Source organism: Ictalurus punctatus, chromosome 6, assembly GCF_001660625.3.
Source record: "Ictalurus punctatus breed USDA103 chromosome 6, Coco_2.0, whole genome shotgun sequence".
Lineage (NCBI taxonomy): Eukaryota > Metazoa > Chordata > Actinopteri > Siluriformes > Ictaluridae > Ictalurus > Ictalurus punctatus.
In genome coordinates, this window is record NC_030421.2 from 33,096,337 (window position 1) to 33,114,047 (window position 17,711).

The 17,711-nt window shown below is 41.8% G+C and overlaps 1 protein-coding gene across 4 annotated transcripts in view; it reads right to left on the reverse strand.

Moving 5' to 3' along the window:
* The window catches only part of man1a2 (mannosidase, alpha, class 1A, member 2), a 75,534-nt gene that overhangs the window by 55,449 nt on the left and 2,374 nt on the right, over positions 1–17,711 (reverse strand). The gene's annotated exons all lie outside the window — the stretch shown is intronic.

Below are 17,711 nucleotides of genomic sequence, written 5' to 3' on the forward strand. Positions count from 1 at the left end.
TCGCCTGGAGTCCCACTGAAGCCAAGCCGGGTTCAGCCTGGTCAGTACCTGGATAATCGTGATGATCGTTTTAACCGTTATCACACGGCCTTAACTTGAGGTAGATGGATGATCCTGATTGTTAAATTGTGCTACATAAGATCTTTCAAAACAAGCAAACACCGCGCATGCCGAGAACACCGTAGCTGCATAACACACTGATCAAACATGTCTAATTAACTCCATTCGCTTTCTCCCTTAACACCAAATCCATCATACAGTACGTTTACATGGACAACAATAATCCGATATGAACCCGATTAACACGAGACTCTGATTGAGAAACTAGCGTGTAAACAGAGATTACTGATGACCTTAATCCGACTAAAGTCATACTCGAAGCAAACACAAATGGGATTAAGACGTGTGGAGTATTCCTGTTTTAGTCGACGTGCGTTACAGACGTGTACACACCTTAATCACACTATTAACGTCGTGTGGGAGTTTTCACCGCATTGTGTGACAGGACACGTACACACACGGCGGCGCTCACACGGCAAACGAGAGAGAACGGCTGTGTCCCAAACCGTGTACTTACCTACTATATGGTAGGAAGTGAAATACACGTATTTTGCCTACCATATAGACGGTAAGTACGCGGTTTGGGACGCAGCCCACAGCTTCAAGCAGTCGTCTATCTGCACGTATAGCACGGCAAATAATTAACTGCACTTGAAGCTTTCGTAAAATTGCAAATAAAAACACCCAAAACTGTATACGGTCCCATAACGAAGACCAACTGTACATCGATACGTGAAATTCTGGAGGGACGTCGGACGACGTGGCGCGGGGACGTAATGACGTGTGCCGTTAATCGCTCCATGTTCTATAACATGTAAAACCTGAACATGACGGGAGTATTCTAAAACCGACTCATGTAAACACCTTAATCAGAATATTGTCTTATTCAGAATAAAGTCAGTAATTAGATTATTGCTGCCATTGCAGCACTCTGTAAGATGACGTTTCTGTTTTGATGTAGCGAGTGGAAGCAGTACACAAAATGCATAAATCCTAAAGAGCAGCTGATGGGCAGATGCATCGTGGCCATCTAGAAGTTCCTGGGCTGATGTTTTTCTTCCACGTAATTCACTCACCAACTGGAAATCAAAGCATCAGCCGACTCCACAACCAATTTCTAAATCAAGTTCGAAAACAATCGCAAACTAAAATCCTCGGCGAGCAGGACACACTTGGGTAACTAGCAAAACATGGAAGCAAGAAAAGAAAATTACAACACCACACTGCCAAATATTCCGATGATAATTGATTCAAATTATCCAGCTTAAAATATGCCGTTTTTAATTGCTATGCCCCCTAGCGTAAGCACGTTTTGTGAGCTTCAAATGAACCAATATGCAATTTGAAAGATATCACTAACTCCTTGGTTTGCGGCAAGACGGTTTAACGCTGGCTTTCAGAACAAATGTTTAATGCAATGAGAACAGACGTTGTTTCCGTCGTGCCAAACCTCTAATCACACCTTCCTTACACATGCGGCTAATGTGGGTCCTAAAGTGAGACCAGGGGTGCTGAGGTCAAGTGCTTTCACCATAAACAGCAGTCAGTAAAGCAGTTAGGTTGCTGTCGATGTTTTCAGACTCTAATGGTTCCAGTAAAAGGCTAAAAGGTCTGTACTCTACAGACTTTTTCTGATAACGCAGTAACGCATAATATTTTAAATGCGTGTCATTTGATTACAGTTACAGAGGTCGATGAAATTACGTTACAGATGTATTGTGAAGAAAACGATATAGAGTCGAATGCATATTTTAAATGAATCACGTGTTGCGTGGCTGAAATGGCGTAACCCGGGCCTGGGAATTAGGCTCTGTAGCCCTGAAGATTTTTTCTTTAGCTGCGAACAATTCTCCACTTGGAGCGGTTCGTCACTATAAATGACGATAAGTACCAGCATTACACCGGAGAGTCTGAGCCTAACGTGAGCGTAACCTGAACAGGACATGGTAAGAGATTCAACTACAAATCTGTCTTCGCTGGCTCTACTAAACTCCCCGATCAACTTAATTCTTCTCTTGTATATTTTGGCCAGGGTTCTTCTTTGTTCTGCAGGCCCACTCTAGCGTTCGTCACTTCAAGCGAGCGACACGTCAAACACACAATTAGGAAAGCCATCGACGGCTTTCGGAACCAATTCTCTTAACAGGCGCACAGTGAGGCCTGAACAAATGAAAGTGCAAGCTGTCTTTAGTTTAATGCAAAACAATCACAGTACGCACGACAGTTTCAGGCTATCGAGCAATTATACGTCACACAGAATTATATCCGCCTTAAGCTTTACGTTTGGGGAAGGGGGGACTAACATCCCCCTAAAACCTGCATGAATATTGTATGATTACATGACAGACAAAGAGACTGCATGATTTACATTCGATGTCGTTTTATCTGCTGTCAGATGAGATCAGAGGCATCGCTGACGGGACGTCGCTCAGAGAGCAGCAGCGTATTTTAAAAAGTCGGAGAATATTTTCTTCCTGTTTGCTTCAGGAGACACAGACCGTCTCAGCCATTTCCATTACTCAACCTCATCGTTATGCTTAAATCAAGTCCCGTTTTCTGCCTCTCGCTGTGAGAAGAGAGAGCAGAAGAAATCTATTTTTACTGGCAGGGAGACTCAAGGTTTTCAAGACTATTAGTGAGCTTGGGGGGGGGGGGGGGGGGGGGTAAGGCTTTGAACAGAGCACTTAAGATACTCTGAAATATGTGGGCTTTGGTTCAACTTACGGGGGGGGGGGGGGGGGGGAAATATAATCAGCTGGATATAATGCATCGATATGCAAGCATTTGAACGCTAACTAATCACAATATGAATATGAAACAGATACGGTACGCAACGTAAAGGAGCATACTAACTGAAAGAGTGAATTAAGCAGCCATGAGACCTATTGACTGTCTGGAAATAATCCACGGTGTTGAATATTGACGCGTTCTACTCCAAACTGTTTTGGGTTGCAGATGGACTAGTTCACAACAGTACAGCCTTTAAAAGAATGGCATTTCAATTCTCTGAAAAGCTTGTATTTCGCACTCAAGTTAAGCAGGGTTGAGCCTGGCTAGTACCTGGATGGGAGACCTACTGGTGAAAAAGATTGCTGCTGGAAGTGGTATTAGTGAGGCCAGCAGGGGGCGCTCACTGTGTGGTCTGTATGGGGCCTAATGCGCAGGTATAGTGACGGGTACACTATACTATAATAAAAACAATACAGTCTCTCGGATGAGACGAGGTCCTGTCTCTGTGGACAATAAAAATAAAAGGGGTAGGGGGGTATAACCTCGGCGTCCTGGAAAAATTCCCCCCATTGGCCCTCATCTATCATGGCTCCCTGATAATCTCCTTCTCTGAATTGGCTACACCACTCTCTCCTCTCCACTAGTAGCTGGTGTGTGGTGGGCGTTCTGGTGCACTATGGCTGCCGTCGCATCATCCAGATGGATGCTACACACTGGTGGTGGGTGAGGAGATCTTACCCCCCCTCCCACACCCCAATACCATGTGAAGTGCCTTGAGTGCACATAAAAGCGCTATATAAATGTAACTAACTAAATAACGCACATGTGCATCGCGTTCTGGGGTTTTCATGCTCAGTGGATATTTACAAGAAAACAGTTTTGCTGTCCTTGAAAATGACACAGAGAAGCAATAAAAAGGCAAAGAAAAAGGAAAAGAAAGGTTGATGAGTGGCAGAGCTTAAAAGCATGCTCTGTGAATGTGGGGGGGGCGCGTTTATACAACCGCTTGGCAGCTCAGGACCTCGCCTGGAAAAATGACAGGACCTGCTAAAGAGAACCAGGAATACGTTAGTGATGACATAACGGTGATCGAGTTACAACAATTTGGATCTCAAGGCCACGATAACATTAAACAGGCGTGTGCTTTTCACGGCCACCGTGCAGTCCATCCAGGATTCTGCGATCGTGGAAACGAACGCAAAATTATTATTATCCGATTAATATACAGATATTCGGAGGAACGTGCAATTTTCCAAAATTCCCACAGCTTTTCACAAAGACGCATCAAGACGCATTCATCCCTCTTCGATTCACGTGTGTCGAACACGAGCACAGCTGAAAGGTCTCATTTACCAACAAACGTCGCTGCAAAGGACCGTGCAAAACTACTGTGTGCAGTCGCATTTTCGCAGATTCTAGCAGTTTTCCGCAATACAGATTTAAAAAGAAGTCCAGTTGCATCGCGAATTTTGAAAAAAGCTGCAGCAGAAGGACACATTTTTGCCCACGATCGCTAAATAACATGTTGCATGTACGTGTTCCTGATTGTTTAATACTATGTATGTTGCTAATTTCGGTATCAGTATGGACAATCAACTTTGTGATTAAATCTGTTTAACTCTGGAAAGAAAGCGGGGCAATAATCCAGGTCAACCTCTTAAATTTCCATTATATGGACCATATAAAGGCTTTTTCTCCTCCTCCTCCTTTTCCTCCTCGCTCTCACATATTCCCCAGAGGTGGTTGCTATCTCTTTTAGATGGTGCGCTTTGCAGCTGTTTGTTCCCGACTAAATCACTCTGAACCAGAGGGCGCTCGGGGGAAAATTCCTTCGGTATCAAATGATAAAGAAGCCTTTTCAGAAAACGGCACCACACAAGGGCTTTCCACTGATGTTCCACGTCATCTCTCCTCTCGGTCCACTCCTGCCCATTTCCATCTTCATCTTTGCATAATGAATAGTAGCTACACAAGAGACTCACCTCTGTGCATATTATTTACAACTATTTATACAAACACCCTCCGCAGATAAACACCCTTGGTAAGTTTGAGCACAGAAGGCTGCGAAAAACAGTCTTCATTGTTGAAACTTTTGATTATGTGTTCAAAAATACACAAAAATACTCTGCTCTCATGGAGATCAAATAACTGTAAACACAACACCGATTTATCCAAAAAGAAATTTGGTACATATAAAGTGTGGAACAATTATTGGCACCCTTTTAGTCAGTACTTTGTGCTAGCTCCCTTTGCCAAGAGAACAGCTCTGAGTCTTCTCCTATAACACTGATGAGGTTGGAGAATACATGGCGAGGGATCTGAGAGCGTTCCTCCAGACAGAATCTCTCCACATCCTTCACATTTCAGGTCCACGCTGGTGGACTCTCCTCTTCAGTTCACCCCACAGGTTCTCTATGGGGTTCGGGTCAGGGGACTGGGATGGTCAGGGCAGGAGCTTGATTTTGTGGTCAGTAAACCATTTCTGTGTTGATTCTGATGATGTTTTGCATCATTTTCCTGCTGGAAGATCCAACCACGGCCCATTTGAATCTTTCTGTCAGAGGCAGTCAGGTTTCATTTAATATCTGTTGATATTTGATGGAGTCCATGATGCCATGTATCCTAACAAAATGTCCAGGTCCTCTGGCAGAGAAACAGCCCAAAACATTAAAGATCCTCCTCCATATTTAACCGTGGACATGAGGAACTTTTCCATACGGCTTCCTCTCTGTGTGCTCCAAAACCACCTCTGTGTTTATTACCAAAACGCTCTATTCTGGTTTCATCTGACCGTAGAGCCCGATCCCATTTGAAGTTCCAGTAGTGTCTGCACACTGAAGACGCTCGAGTGTGTTTTTGGATGAGAGTAGAGGCTTTTTTCCTGAAACCCTTCCAAACAGCTTGTGGTGATGTCGGTGACTTCAGATTGTAGTTTTGGAGACTTTCTGACCCCAAGACACAACTAACTTCTGCAGTTCTCCAGCTGTGATCCTTGGAGATGTTTTATCCACTCGAACCGTCCTCTTCACAGTGCGTTGAGACGATATAGACACACGTCCAATTCCAGGTTGATTCATAACATTTCCAGTCGACTGGAACTTCTTAATTATTGCCCTGATGGTGAAATGGACATTTTCAATGCTTGTGCTATTTTCTTATAGCCACGCCCCATTGTGTGAATCTCAACAACCTTTTGCCGCACATCACAGCTATATTCCTTGTTCTTACGCATTGTTATGAATGAGTAAGGGAATTTGGCCTGTGTGTTACCTCATATTTATACCCCCTGTAAACAGGAAGTCATGGTTGAACAATTTCCTGTTCCTAGTCACACAGGTGTACTAAAAAATATATACTCCAGCTATATTTTCTCACATGGATTCATAGGGGTTCCAATAATTGTTGCAACACTTATATTTAACAAAGATTTTTTTTTTTTTAAATAAACCTGTGTCTTGTTTGCAATTGTTTGATATTGATATGATGGAGTATTTTTGTGATCTTTTTCAACAAAAATATCGTAAAGTTGAACAATAAAGACACATTTTCACAGCCTTCTTTGCTCATATTTACCAAGGGTGCCAATACTAGTGGGCTAAACTGTAACTACAAATAGCCCATGCAGTATTCTCATATTTCCACAACTACGCAACCCAGTTATCTTGTTATTCAGGTGTAGTTCACGTGAACTGTGCAATCCCCCATTTAGTCCTGTGCAGTAATCCCAGTCACGCCAAACAAGCCAGAGCTCTACACCGCGCTGGTCAAGGGAAGCACTGAATCCCTGCTTTTCTTTTCCTTGCCATTTTAACAAGCTTAACCCTGCATCATATCAATAGTTAAGTGTGTTAGATGTTTAAAGAGTATACATATTTGTTAAAGTTTTTATACGCTTAATTAAATGATTTATAAGGAATTATAGTACAGCAAGGTTCAACTTCCAGCCTTTATCTCGTCGTGTCTTAGGTTTCCATTCGAGAATGGGCTCGGGATCTTTAGTAAATATATGAAACTGGGATCAGTGCCTGGCCAGGGTCAAACACTCTAGGGTTTAACCTATTTTAAAGTCCCATCCTGCCAAAGGTCTAGAAGTCATTCGTTTCTGCAAACCCAAGAATCGCTCTGATGGACAGAAATGATGTCATAGCCAGGAAGAGCGCTTGGTAAAGCTCCATGTACACAACATGGTAAATCAGTGCCTGAATCCTAGATGTACGTTCCTGCTTCTCGAGGGTAATTTGGTTTGAAGCTTTCACTGACAAAGACTGAAGCATCCGATTTACCTTGCAGGTGGCGCGGCAAGCCATGAGAAACTTCCTCAGGCATGTCGTGACGAATACGTGACTGCCTCGGACTTGAAAGCTTATTAACTTAAAGCAGATGTGGGCTGGCATGTAAATTAGTGAAATGTATGCAGGGATGCACACCTCTATTTAAATATGTAAATGGTTTTTGCATCCTGATGATCCTTTGCACGCATATGGCTGCTGCTCTGTCCGTTTCGTGCTCGTGATTTTAACTCTTTCCACTCGCACAGATCATTAAAAAATAGACCTAATCAAAAGGACACGGTCGTTTTTCATTTTCATGATCAAAGATCTTCCGTCGCTCACCTGGTACTGTTCCTGTAATCTGGCCTCCGTGCTAAACCGTGGACGGATACAGCCATGGTGTAGTAGCTGTAGTCTCTTACTGATTGTGTTCTGGATTTGTGATGTATTGCATGGAAAAGACAGAGGACAAGCACCATTTCCTTTTTATTACCCTATCTCTGCTGTGTTGGAGCAAGGGAGGGAGACTAACATACTGTATTTTCTGTTTTAAAAACAAAAAAACAACAAAAAAAAAAAAAAAACAGTTAAACCTTGAAGGGAGAATACAACTTAATGTAGGTCATTAAGCGCTCAATAAAGTTTTAATATGTGCTCAGTTCTTTGGGCAGGAAGGAGGTTCGATGCAGGCCACATGACTGGTTGTAACAGCTGTTATTCAGTACTCCATTACCATCGACAACAGCTCACACACCATTGAGGTTGAAGATGTGGAGCAGGCTCCAGGAACAGGTATCATCTCAGGCCACAGGCATAAAAAAATAACACAGCATGGCCGTATGTATAAGACTTTCAGGAAGAAAAACAAAAAAAACAAAACCTTCTCTCAAGCTATACTTCTTGAATGCTTTAAACAAAGACAAAAAAAAACAAAAACAAAACTTGGGATACTTGCCCCACCCCCAATCACAACACTATTTTGAATGAAACAACGAATATCTTCTTTCCCCACCACTTTAAATGACTCCAGATGTCAATGGAAATCCTGTTCTTCTCTTACTTTGTTTAAACAGTGACACGTTTAGAATATTTCATCAGGCTTTAGTACAATAAACACAACAAACAAACTCACATCAAACCAGAAGCCCTCACTGGACTATTTTCAAACGGAACTGAGCAGTATTCACATCTACTGTTTCTTTCCAGGCTTTGGTGGACGTGTAGACTGAAGGAGTCTTCGCAGCTGTGTTTGCATGTTTTACAGAAATACCGATCCTCTGATTCAAAGCAGTCATTATGATATGGCTCGGCTTCGATTTTGGCACAGAGCGATATGTTTCTTGGACGGTTTCGTCTCTGTGAAAGGCGGACGCTTAGACATGTATACACACGCTACTGTACTGGAAAAAGCATACTCGGTGTACCTGTTTCACGGTTACACATCACTACTCCTCATTTACTTTACTTTTTACTTTGTAAAATCGTTCGACTCGACAAAACGGCTTGTGAAATCCAAATCTCAAGTTCCATACAATTCTCTGAAATTCAGATCGAACAGGGGAACGAAATAACATTTACAGCGCACTATTATGGTTTTCCAAATATTCCCTTTCATGTAGCGTGTTATAGAGCCATTTGTGAATGTAAAAACATCTGCAAAGTTTAAAAAAAAATCAAAGCGCACGACAAGCGGAGTTATCGACTCCCAAAAGAATCGATTCTGAACTGCTGAAACGAGTCGTCGGTGATCCCAGACTTTACTTCCTGTACGAACCTACATAGGTTTGTAACAAAAAGCCCCGCCTCTGGTCTTCATCGGCTGCTCGCTGACAGCGGTAGACCAATCGCAACAGACTGGCACATCTGACCAATCAGAGCAGAGTATGCTCTCTGAAAGGAGGAGTTTAGAATGAATCATTTTACGAGTCGTTTTTGACACTGGGGAAAAAATGTAATGCTGCAGTTTAAATTATGAGCATTGTTATTATTATTAAAGTGTTTTTGACCTCGGATGCGTGTAAATGTATCGTACGAGACCTTTAATACGAAATTAGGCTCGTTTCAAAAAACATAATAGGTGCGCTTTAAACAAGACATGCGACTAATTGTTGACTTTATATGGAAGGAGTCTCCAGTGCAAGTCTTTGTAAGAGTCGTGGCGACAAATGAATAAAAAAAGGGTATGATGTGATGAACCCCCCCCCAGTGTTTTTGTCTTTAATTTCTTTTTGTGTGTGTGTGTGTGTGTGTGTGTGTGTGTGATGATCTTTAACAAATAAAAATTGCTGTGGTTGGTATAAGAGGAATAAAAAACACATTGGGACACACTTATGGGATAAATAATGAACGTATAGGTGGCAACAACATCCCACCACCCCGCTGTGGATTACTTTCCTGGGCGATCGTGATAAATGACTGCGCGATACACTTTTCTGAGATATCGTTGGTAGGGTGACGTATTTTGTTTTTTACGGTTTTAATAATTACAAATGAAATAGCACTGAATGGATGAAATTAAACTTAATCTTTGTCGGCATTAACGTAAAGTATCGTGAAACTCAGTTTAACGTTCGTTTATGATACTACTGTTGTGCAGACAGTTTGCTTGCTAAATTATTTAACATGATCATGAGTCGTAGAAATTTCCCCGAGTATTGCGATATGATATTTTTGTCATATCGCCCAGCCCTAACAGGAGCCATTTGGTCTTCCCCCCCCCGCACCATTGTCCTGGAGTTATACATGGAGGGGAAGGTAATAAAAATTTAAACAGCAGTCAATCGGTCAGTTATTAACGACCGTGCACAATGATATCTGGCTAGCCAGCTAGGTCATACAGCTTACCATGCAGGCTAAATTTGGCTCTCGTCTACATATAAATAATTAACTTTGCTATTTCCCAACACATCAATCACCTACCTCCTTTTTCCGAACAAACACAGACTTTTCAAAATATAGCTCAGAAAAACAGAGCAAATCCCATGAGGTTACAGCAATTAAAAGCTCTGCGAGCACATCCAAGTACTTAAGATCTACAGTTAAAGGGTTGACTTCCCTGAAGGTAAAACGTATTCGGTTTCTCAGAGGATTCATGATGTTGTGTGTGATAAAATCGGATGCAAAGCATATATGGTGTCGCAGAACTGATCATACAGTTCATCACGAAGACCATTCCCAGTCTTTGCTGATCTCTTGGCCCTGCTTGTCCGTTTTATCACCTTCATCTTTATGTAGGAACAATCCGACACCTTGCTCATCTCTCGGTCAACAGTTGCTTGTTAACGAGCCAAATCCCATTTCATCATTTTAACGTGGTAGTAATGGCAAAGTGGAGCGGCCTGGAGCAGAGTGGCGCAATAAAACATAATTACACAGTCCTCCCCCTCTGATCCAATTACAAAACACACACTGCTCTGTTTACATGTGCTGAAGTGGTGAGTACAAAGCACAACACCTTTATTATGAAAGGTGATTATCCAAAAAATAAATAAATAAATAAACAACACAAACAAACGTCGGCACAACACTCTTTTATCATCGGTCATAATAACTATCATGAATCGGTGAGGTACACGATGGGACGAGGGACGCACCAGTCCAATACTGAGGAACTGCACCAATGCTGGATTAGTGTTGGATTTGGCATCCTTTCTCACCTGGTTCACTAATGTATTTGCGCTATATATATATATATGAAAATATTTTCACGATAAACGTTACAGACGTCGCAATTTTGCGAACAAAGCGCCAACAAGAACCACTTATAGCTTCAGCCCACACCAACTTTCACGATGGATGAGATGAGATGTCCTAGTACGCTGGTACAGGACTATGATAGATCGTCATGTGCGGGCCCTGGACGCGACTGAACATTTATCAGAAGCAATTTACACTCCTTAAAATCTCAGGAGAAATTTAATACACGCATCACAACACCAACAATCCTGTAAAAAGAGAACCAGAAAGACTTAAAGGGATAGTTCACCAAAAAAAAAAAATTTAAAAAATTTTTTAAAACAATTCCGTCATCAGTTCCGAACCCGCGTGTCGTTCCGAACCCGTAAGACTTTCGTTCGTCTTCGGAACAGAAACGAAGAGATTTTTAATGAAACCTGTGAGATTTCTGTCCAGCAACCAAAAGGTTCAAGCTCCAAAAAGTTCATGAAGACATCGTAAAAGTAATCCATGTGACTCCGGCGGTTTAATCCCGATTTTACAAAGCGATACGAACGCGTAGCGCGTGCAAAAACAACTACAATTAAATCTTTATTCACAAAATATCTTCGCGCACCGGAGATCAAAGCGGGAACGAAGATATTTAATAAATAAAGTCAACTGTATCAATTGTACTGGATTAAATCGCTGGAGTCACATGGATTACTTTTACAATGCTTGAACGTTTTGGTTACTGGACTGTAAACAGAGGGACAGAACTCTCCCAGGTTTCATTACAAATGCCTTCATTTGCGTTCCGAAGATGAATGAAAGTCGCACGGGTTTGGAACGACACGAGGGTGAGTAACTGACGACAGAATTTTCATTTTTGGGTGAACTATCCCTTTAAATGAGACATTCCTGCACTTCTAAATATCTTCCCATGGTGTTTTTAAAATGAAAAAAATAAAATAAACATTGCATTACCATCTCAAGGGATACATCTCATGTGATAGATCTAAAATGTGTTCCCTGGTTTTAGATAAATACCCTGTTGTCAAAATGTGTTTCTGCCCGTTTCTTCCATTAGTGGGGTCTCCATTAGTGCGCGACAGCTCAGCAGTCTGACGACAAAAACACTCCATCAGGCTCTGAACGCTCAGAACATGCACATTCTTATACGACAGCTAGTGATCATTCGATTGGTTGAGCCGCACTGCGTGCATCGCTCCGCTCGTTTCTTCTATAGAACATTTGGCCATACTGTGCCCGAAAGCTCACTTACTCAATATTAAGTTCTTACTCCCAGAACTTTGGTATAAAAGGAACATCGCACTCGCAATCGTGCGTTATACCGAATATATCGGTCTAGTCAAGCGCGCCGAAGCTGATCACAGCCGTGCCGATACTCGGTTTAACCGCACTCTTGCTCATGTGATACGGCTTGATCGCGTATCGTCAGACCTCCACGGATAACGTCTATGATACGCGTCACCTACATCTGTCTCCAGTCTGACTGTCCAGACCCCCGTGAAATCGCATTCGTTCAATCCCCTTCCCCTGCCTCTACATTTCATTTGATTTTTGGGTCACGCCGGAATAAAACACCAGACCAAACAGTAAAGCAAATGCAGCTTCAGTTTTAAATATGCTTACTGTACAGTCGGGCCAGTAGACGCGCTGTTCAGCAGTACAGACGCTGCACTTTTCGAACATTTCCTTCCCTTTTCATCATAGTAGTGTAGCGCCTCAGGGGACCTACTGGACTAGACTAGACGAACTCGCAGGGAACATGTTTGAACTGAATTACTGAGATCTGATCACATCGAGAAACTACATTTAAAAACCCGTTACCCGTTCGATGAGCGGATTAAGAGGAGAATTTTACATTACAAAACAGCTCATGGGAGAATAATTGGTAACATCAGCTTTAAATGTAACGCAGACCGTGTTTAAAGTAGGGTCGTCAGGGTGCCAGTACCAGCGAAATTCCACGGTACTCGGTACCAAAGCAAAACACAACCACAATGTATTTTTGTAAAATGCCATTCTGTATACTTCAAGTATTTCAATATTAAAGCTCCTTGGCTTATCCGGACAAGGGTGGAAATGTTTTTTCTGACTGACCGATATTAAAGACTGATATTAAACATGCCAGCCACACAGCTATTATTTTCTAAACACATAAATTTCAGATATAAAAAGTCTCGGGTGTGTATTTATTTTACCCCGATAAAAATGAAAGCATTAAACGGTTGATAATGACTCCTGACCGTATTAGCGTTAAACACGTGAATGCTAACATTAAGTAAGAAAAAACAAGTTTTGTTTTTTGGCAATAATACACTGGGATTTAACTACGCTACAACATTCATAATGCAACCGCTACCATATTCTGAAACTCACCTGCTTGAATAAATACTGCGGTTAAGCAGCCGCTCTTCCTAAATGCAGGCTTAATCTATCTGTAAATAAAATGTCTCAATTTTAAGGGCACGGCTTTTACACAGAAAGCTGATAACGAGCGTCCGAGAGCTCCTACACAACAAAAGCAAATTAACAATGATCGTTTTAAATAAATACGTAACAAAACCAAAAACTGGCATAAATCCGGGTGTCGGTCTTTAAGGTGCTTTAATGGGTTAGACGAGTTTCCTCCTTTCGACACAAAACACTGTTTACAAATCAGTTTTAGGTTACTGATGTTCCCTTTGCGACCTGCTCCGGCGGTCGCCATGGCTACGTCTGAAACTGCAAGCATTTCGCATGTACATGTATTTCGTGTACTATATAATAGGTAAGTAAGCAGATTACCTACTATACAGTAGGCGAAACGCAGTATGCCAGAGGGGTAGTACATCCGAATTCCCGGTAGGCGAGAAACAGTAGGTGAGAGATACCCGGATGGCGTACTGCTTCCGGCGAGATTTTGCAGTGTGCGACTGATGGAAACAATCCCACAATGCAACGAGACAAGCGTGGAGGAGCTCAGAAGAAAGAAAAGAGAAAAAAAAAACAACACAGAAGACCCGTCGGATCTTTTTATGTATTAAACCTTGGTTAAACAGGACTTGTTTAACAATACCCGAATAAATCGTCAAGTCGTTTAAGATGTGTGTGTTTATGATGACATCGTAGGTCACATGACGACGCTAACATGGCGGATGTACATAGTACGTCCGGGATTGCATTCATAATACACACACGTACTGATTAAGTGCGTACCGTCATAGTACGCAATTTCAGACGCAGCCCGTACGTCTTGTTGCATGTTGCAGCGTGTACTCGGTACCACCGGTACTTATGAAAGTCTGGTACCGTCACCGTTTTGTCTTTTTAAATTAAAAATAAAAGCACATTTTCAATATAATCCTTTTACAACCTGCATGTCTGGCGTCCACACGGCCGGCATTTTCACTGTTCCGCTCTCAAAGTGCATCACTGGTGTGGGTCTCGCAATACCATACGGCAGCAAGAAAACGTCGCTGGAGTTATTTTTGGAAACATCTTGAATTTAGTGAACTTAAAATAAAAAAGAAATAAAAATGATTATTTTTAAACAGTGGATTTCCTTGAAAATAATTCAACTGAAAAAATGAAGGAAAACAAATAATACACACACTTAATGTAAAAATAAATTAGGTCACGCTGCCTCTACATGTACTCTCCTTACTTACTGGAGCTACGGAAAGCCGTTTACGTTCTTTTTCCACGTCTCTTTTTACTGTACTGACGTCTCACTCGTAAGCGAGTGGATCACGTCACGTGACTCATTTCGGCGAATCGCATGGCCAGAAATGAACTTTAAACTTCCTTAGCCCGTGTGTCTCCTGGTTTAGATCGGCCTGTAGTCGCTCACTATTAGCGAGCTCTAGAAAGGAAACGAGCGTATTTAGTCCAGCTCTCATGACACTAGAGGAAACGATCTTTCCAACGATACCAAACATTATTTCATTTAGTTCCACGTCGGACTCCTTGAAGCGATGAACAAAACTTTTTTTTGAGATGAACTAAAAATGCCGCAGCCTGGCGGGGAGCGAGTTTGGCCTTTTAAGGATGGGCAAAAAACAAACAAAAAACTGGCGCTCGGTTTTTAAAAAGACAAAACCAGAACATTGCAAAAACGGAACGTGGCACGACTATCGTTTTATCGTGATTATTTTGTTTCCATAATCGTTGGAGGTCATGATCGAAATTGAAAATTTTATTAATCGCACCGCTCTAGAATAAAGTATATTTAAAAAAATTTTAAAAATAAAAACAGGACAATTAAATAATTAATATCAACTATTTGTATGAGAATCATGAGCCAATGGTTTCACTACAAAAAAAGTTCACCGTAACGCTGCAGTTAAGTGCTGTAGAGCCTGGACTAGCTGGCACAGGCCACGGCACAGGCCACGGCACAGGACAGGAGTGAGTGAGTGAGTGATATCAGACAATGTACTTGTGTTTGCCTCCAGAGCTCAGGCCAGGGTGAGCTCATCTCTCAGTGGGTCATGAGCTAAAGCAGATGACCAGGCAGCAGAATACATTATTCATGATCAGTGACTCCTGCTGTAAACCCACCAAAGCAGCCTACTGATAAACCAACAGTGGTGTGAGCAGACATTCGGACAGCTAAGGATCCTAAGGGTCCAGCGCAACTGCAAACTACGTAAGATGACAAGATTATTATCCATTACTTCTACTGCATCTGGTACCACATGACGTTGGACATGCATCATCTTGGACATGAACGCCAAACAATAACGTTTATTAACAGGTTAAAATCCACCGTGTCCGAGCACCAACACTGGAGAGGGCCAGAGTGGCAACGGCGTGCCAACCCACTGCGGGGCACAATCATACACGCTTCCACACCCACTCACACACTATGGACAATTTGGAAATGCCAATAAGCCTACAACGCATGTCTTTGGACTGAGGGAGGAAACCGGAGTACCCGGACGACTGAGAGAACATTCAAACTCTGCAACACAGGGCGGAGACAGGATTCAAACTCCAAACCAACCCGGAGGCACGAGGAAAACATCCTAACCCCTAAACCACCCCGAGCATTACGAGTTCTCCAATCCCGTTCAACTGCGAGGGTTTTACAGAAATGGCACAGTTGTTAGTAAAGATGTCTCTGAAACACCTGAATTAACTAATCAGAACAGAAATCTTAATATTCCTGGATATATACAGAAGTATGACATGGAAAGTGGAAATGACCATGAGTCCTAGTTACTAGCCATGACATGGTTTCAGCTTTATTTTTATTATTATTATTTAAACCCAACTACCCGGAGCGGTCTTCACGCTCAACTGACTTTAAATGAGAGACTTGCGTAATGTGTGCGTGCATGAACATGTACTCGCACACAAACGCAACCTCAACAAAGTGCCAGACCAGCAGAATGTTTATGGATCGTTCAGAACACCTTGTTCGTGGACAATTAAAGTGCTAATATTGACTTGGCGATATTACCTACACCAAAGCATGTACATACTGTACCAGCTGGCGGGGAAACCTTTCAGCATCTCCAGCCATCTGCACTGTGCTTCAATCGTTGACGAATAAAACCCACAGCTTCATTTAGATCCGCTATACATCCTGTTCTTTGGTGTGTGCGCTTGCAATACATTAATACCCATCATGAACCTTTGATGTGCACAAAGCCTGCATTATTCTCACAAGAAGGTTTTCTGTTAGTCGGATCGTGCGAAACGCTGTGACGGATCGTAACACGGCATGGCGATGTGCGTCGGGATTTCGCCGGTCTTTTACGACGATTATTTTTCACCAGTTAATCCCAATAAAACCTTGGCTAAACTCTAGAACATACAGCGATGATGTGTTCTCCATCTCGCTGAACTTCCCGCTTATGTTGTTAATCAGAAAATGGGATCACACGAACAGAAAAAAAAAACATGTCCTCGGTATAATGTGTTATATATGCAAGGTTACGCCTATAAATATGAAGCTTCAAAAAGGTGCCGAGGAGGAATCTGTAGCTGCATCAAAGATAAGCGTACTTCATGTAATAAGGAAACAGGAAGCTGTAATCCATCGACCATGTCGTTTCGTGCCAAATATCTTTACAGAAACAAGCCCGTATAACGCACGCCGCGATGCAACTGGGATGAGATATCGGAGAAACGTTCTCTCTCTATATCTACACATCTATATCTACACAACTATACATAAAGAGATGTACTGATGACTCGGCTGAGAAAGGCTGTTGTTCTCGTTATGAGCTGTCGACCGATAGTTTAAAAACATCCGATGATCGGGGCAATTATATCCTGTCGATCAAAAAAGGGCGGGAAAACACAGGGAATTCATGCTGTGTGTAAAGATGATGTCTCTTGTGTGGAATGATAACAAAACTGCAATTTGTAATCTCTGCACTGATAAAGAATTATACACCGGACGCTGTAGCAGTGAAGCGGGAGTTTCGGTGCTGAGTCTAATCTTGTTTGGGTTTTTTTGCCACGCTGAATTAAAGGGCCAGTACACCGTTGAAAGATTTAAATGAAGAGTTGACAAAAAAAAAAAAAGAAAAAAAAAAGGCATACTATTTATATATTATATATTATACATAGCACAGAAAAATATATTTGTAGAGTAGTATATTTCATATCCAGTTAATGTTAATATATAAAAAGGTTAATATTACATATTGCTAGTTTATCACTCTGAATAATCATCAGTTATCGGTTGAGAAATTTAGTATCGGTGCATCTCGAATGAAATATATATATATAAATAATTCCTGGCACTGTCTTTGGTTGCAATGGCACTAAATTATTTCACATTATGTGTTCCAGGAGCGCCGATCTCATCTCAAAATCATTGAGGGTAAAGCCTCATGATTAGTCAGACAGAAAGGTTTGCAATCGTAAACTTTTTACGAATCAGGTTATACGTCTAGTCTATAAAATTCACCGGCCCCTTATAACAAAATTCTTTATCCTACTATTTTGAGATACTGGATTTTTGATTTCCGT